This window comes from Xenia sp. Carnegie-2017, unplaced genomic scaffold (genome assembly GCF_021976095.1).
Source record: "Xenia sp. Carnegie-2017 unplaced genomic scaffold, XeniaSp_v1 HiC_scaffold_14, whole genome shotgun sequence".
NCBI classification, from domain to species: domain Eukaryota; kingdom Metazoa; phylum Cnidaria; class Anthozoa; order Malacalcyonacea; family Xeniidae; genus Xenia; species Xenia sp. Carnegie-2017.
The window spans coordinates 6,899,813-6,904,828 of NW_025813447.1; the positions used below are offsets into that span (position 1 = coordinate 6,899,813).

At 33.6% G+C, this 5,016-nt stretch overlaps 1 long non-coding RNA gene across 1 annotated transcript; it reads right to left on the minus strand.

The window, feature by feature from the left end:
• Positions 1-428: 428 nt before the first annotated feature.
• Positions 429-3,465, minus strand: LOC124434958. Its single transcript, XR_006944946.1, has 2 exons — positions 3,272-3,465; positions 429-1,059 (listed from the first exon to the last, which is right to left on the minus strand). It is a non-coding gene; the product is annotated as an uncharacterized LOC124434958 (long non-coding RNA).
• Positions 3,466-5,016: the final 1,551 nt, after the last annotated feature.

The following is a 5,016-nucleotide window of genomic DNA, read 5'->3' on the forward strand; positions in this document are numbered from 1 at the left end:
CATATTTTAAAAAGGCAAATTCGAGCATATTTTACAAGGCATATTTTAAAAATGTTCCAGTCATGTCAAATTTTCATGGCCTAAAAAACTTGTGTATATGTACGAGTATGGAAGCATGCAAATATGAAATAATAAACATATAGGTTTAATTTCTAAAGATTTCATTTTTATTCACCCTATATTATATGAGATTCCCCGAGGTACTACATCAAGGTGCTGACTATATTTATTTGAATAAATTTTACATGGCTCTTCTAGAAAATTTAAGTAAAAAGCTTATTGATGATACGACAAATGCGAGGTATTTAGCAAAGGAATATACTATCGTATTTATATCGCAGCTGCAAATGTCGAACATTGATCGTCTAATAACAGTTTAACACAAACAGCGAAAAAACTGCTAAAGACTTGAACTGAACAGAAACGAATTAAAAACTTATAACTGTTCCTTTATTTATTTTTATACAAATTATTAAAAGGATAAATGAAGTTATTAAACTAAGCAATGTTTATATCTACAAGTAAAATTACAATTACCGGCGTTACTAGCCATATTTGTAAAAACATTACATTGTAAATGATGCTTTAGACGGATATCAAGAGCTTTTTAGACGTTAAGTAACGTAGGTTTAGTGTCTGCAAAACTGCTTTAAAAAATGTGAATACATTGTTCGAGATTGAAAGCCCAAAATAGTATTGAGTCAAGTTGAAATGTTCCTTATCATTTCGTTACTTTGCCTTTGCATATCTGCAAACTCTGCCCTCAATTGTCTAATGTCTTCTCTGAGTTGGTCATTCTCGGTTCTCATTTCTGTACGAAGTATGTTCACGTGTTGGTCGATTGCTCTAAGAAATCCTATCAACTTTGACGATTGCTCGTCTAACAAAGCATTCATTCTCGGTATTTCAGGTATATCCCAGTGATTTAAGTCGGTTGTAAATTTGGCAATATAAGTTTCTTTCTTGAGATTGCCCAAATTGTCGACAAGATCACGTCCGTGCGTTTCAATGTTTTCCATTTATCGATTGAATGACAAAACTTTATAGCGTTTTCCGTGTCTGCAAATAGTTGAAAATATTTGTTAACAATTTATGGTAAGTCTTAACAATCTTAAAAAGTGTGTTATTCTTATTGTTTGTCCGATATTGTTATCCGATATACACAAATACAAAATGTCATTTGTTCAAGTTTTATGGCAATTAAGTGCTCGTATCATCTCTATCAGCTCGATTTATAACATTACTATTTTCAAGAAAAAAATTTTACAAGTACGAAAATGATGCTGCATAGAAAAAATGGTTCATTTTATAAATAGGTCATTCATAGCATGCAATGAAATTTTAGATACTTTTCATCAATTGATGATAAAACATGAAACATGTTTATTTTACGATAATCTTGAATGGAGATAAATTGGTATTGTATACATAAAACCCAAATTTTACAAATGCTGACATTGTTATAATATAAAACAAATTCCGAAGAAACAAGACATCTTGAGATTGCAAAATATGAATCAAAACAAGACGAGAAGTAAACTGTAAATTTTCGACTTTATTTCAAAGTCATCCTCAGACAGAATGATCTGTCTGAGAATGATCTGTCAGAGTTTCATCATTCTGTCTGAGGATAACTTTGAAATAAAGTCGAAAGTTTACAGTTTACTTCTCGTCTTGTTTTGATTCATATTGGCAAACTCAAGATGTCTTGTTCCTTCGGAATTTGTTTTATATTATACTTCTTTAAATTGTCGGCTGGTCATGGTTTCTGACACTGTTACTTTGCTAAAAATCAATTATTGTAAGTCATATAAGTAAGAGTTACCAATATCCCATCTTCATGATTAATAACATACAATATCGGTTTGCATGTTACGTCACGGCTGCCATGTTGGTAGCCAAATACTAAAGAAAATTTTGTAAATGCTATTGCGGTCGCCTGCCGACGTGAGCGAGATACATTGTTGGATAATTACGTGGAGGTTGGCTGCAATCCAAGAATTAGAAATAAAAAAACGTACACCAAAGATTTGTCAAAAAACATAGCTGAAATGCTCAAATGAACACAATGTAACTATTAACTATGCTGTTGATTATTCATCTGTCTTTTTTGCCCACTTCTTAGATCACACTCCTATTTAAACATGCGCTATGTCGTAGTTTTGCCTTGTATGTTTTGCCATTAAACATAATCTAATAACAATTTGGCGTAAGACGCATAATGAAATGAAAACAACTGGTTAGCTCTTTTTCATCAAAACTTCCTATCTCTTAGGTACCTCCACATAAAACTTGTCGTCGTCGTAACGTCGTTAACATTAAATGCGCATTCGTACTTCAGTTCTTCAAAGCCAATCCTTGAAGAATTGCTTATAAAGGAACACCACCAAAATGGCAATGGCTGCAAAGTACTTCTTTTTATAAACAACCAATTTAGTCTCTAGCTGCCATAAAATAAACGAGATGACTCAGAATACAATTATACGTTATACGTAATCGTAATGGTTTTTAGAAGTGAAACAGGTTCTTGCAACCCTTTCTTTCCCAATCAGTCAAGTGAATACAGCATTATATGGAAAATTGACTTTATCTCAAAAATATTCAAAGTAAATAATTCACCAAATGAGAACATTACTACCAAGATCATGAATTCGTTAGTTCAGTTTTTTGGTAGCGCTGACACATTGCGTATGTCGGTAGCGCGCAGTCGCATCTGAAAGACCACATTCAAAGTTTAAACATGCGTTAATTGCAATCAAAACTGTTATCAAGATAGTAACAACAAAACTACACAACTCTTTGATGTAAAAACAGTGATACAGTGTCGCAATATTGTCAAAGTTGCATGTATTTTGTTTATACGAAAGAAAACATGCATTCCATTTTTAATTGACATTGTGAAGGACGTAAAATTTATTCTTTACAAAACCTTTAAACGATATATTGCTGAAGACATATGATTTAGCCAGAAAATGTTATAAAGGTTTATGAATGAGCGCTCAACGTTAAATGCAAAACGTTAAACATACATCACTTGAACTGTGCTACGCATATGCACGCAATGCGTACCTATAATGCGTACCTAAATACACAATATCATTTAATACGTGAATGTTAAATGTTGTAACGATATCTCTACGCACATGATAAAACTGTGAAGTGAATAAGGTAATGTTAATGATAAAGTTTTTGATGCCGGTTTGTAATTTATTTTTCCACATTTTCATCCATTTAACAAATACTTATGTACATTATTATTCTTATTACACACCTGTATCGACTGAAGATACACGATTGTTAACGCGAAAAACGTCTCCCGATACTTCGGTAAGTCTTGTTAGTCTCAACTCAAACGATTAATGATTTCCCAACATCCCTCTCTTATATTATAGTAAAATCGAAAGGAATTTCAAACTTTCTAAACTTGAAAGCTCACCACTGTGTGACTTCATAGCTCAGTTGGTCAGAGCACTGCACCGGCACCGCAGAGGTCATGGGTTCAAATCGCGTTGAGTCACCTGATTTTTTCAGGTTCTGAGACGATTGCTTAAATTGTCCAGCAAAGTGCGAAGATCATATCTTCATTTAATAATCGTTTTAAGTTAAATCGGCGTGATGCAAGTGTTCTTATTCATTCTATGTAAAATTTATGCACATAATTATTTTCATGACACGTCTCTGTCACTGGTAGTAAAGAAATTCATGTGAGAAAGTCATGATAACTTCGTAAACCTTATAAAAAAGATGCTGTTTTGTTTCGACAAGAACGGAATTTGTAGAAATGACTTCTCCAATTAGACGTGCCGTCGTAATCAAAAGATATATTGCATTATTGCCTTCATTTAGCTTGTAAGGAACTCGTGTATGGTAGTTTGATGTTCGTGTATGGTAGTTCGATGGTAACATCAGTGTTAGTCAAATCGATACGCTAGTATTAATATTCCTAGCTAAGTCTGAACCTTCTGTGGCTTGAAATTCACTGAAAGCTCACAATAAGGAGAAGTTTTTACATTTTTGTACGACAATACGAAAAATGCTTGAACAAACATGCCTTTGTGCAACAGATTAATTAGTTAATATAGATAACGTCAGGTTTCTACGTATTGTATTCAATTGTATGAAATACATAAAAATTTCTGCACGCAATATTTCATGCTTTTGTTCCTTCAGCTAAAGGAAGTCGTACTTGGTGAAACTTTGTAGAGTTACACTGGTATTAATTCAACCTAAACACGGAGTAAATGCTTTACATGGTTGCAAAAATTTATAAAAATACATCATGTAATAAGAGTTGCGATTTCAACATGTTGAGATTGGCATAAACATTCTTATAACACCCACTCTCAAAGCTTATAAAAATTGTGTTGAACAGAAACATTTCACATTTTACCTAGAGCACTCGTTCTGTTCTGTTCAGGTGCCATGCATGATGCATGCTTGGGCTACCATGTCTCTCCAACGTTGACGGTTACGAGCACAGGCAAAGATTTCTGCAGTGTTGGCGATTCCGGTAACTTTCTTAACTCTGTCCAAATACGTTATGCGTTGACGGCCTCGTGCTCTTTTCCCTCGTGCTCTTTTCTCGTGCTCTTTTCCCTCGTGCTCTTTTCTCTTTTTCTTTTGTCTTATGTATGAGAGCACTCGTACATAAGACAAAACATCATAATGAACTGAAAAAGTCACATCTTCAAAATTTCGTTTCGCAAGTCAAGTCGTTATGACGACTCAGATATTTAACAACGCGGGGGACCAAAAACTGTCGTTCAAGCAGAACACACACAAAAACAAATAACACTCAAGCAACAAAATAACACACAGGCAGCAAATATTTGCTTTTTATCACTGACATTTTTCTTTTCCATTTCTCAGGTAGCTAAATAGATTATAAAAGAGAAGCCCAAAAATAAATGCCGCAAAGCAGTTACAAAAAAACGAACGATTTAAGTGCCTATATCTGAGTCAGGTAAAACACTTCCTTAGATAGTTAGCTCAATTATAAGAACATGTGAATTATCT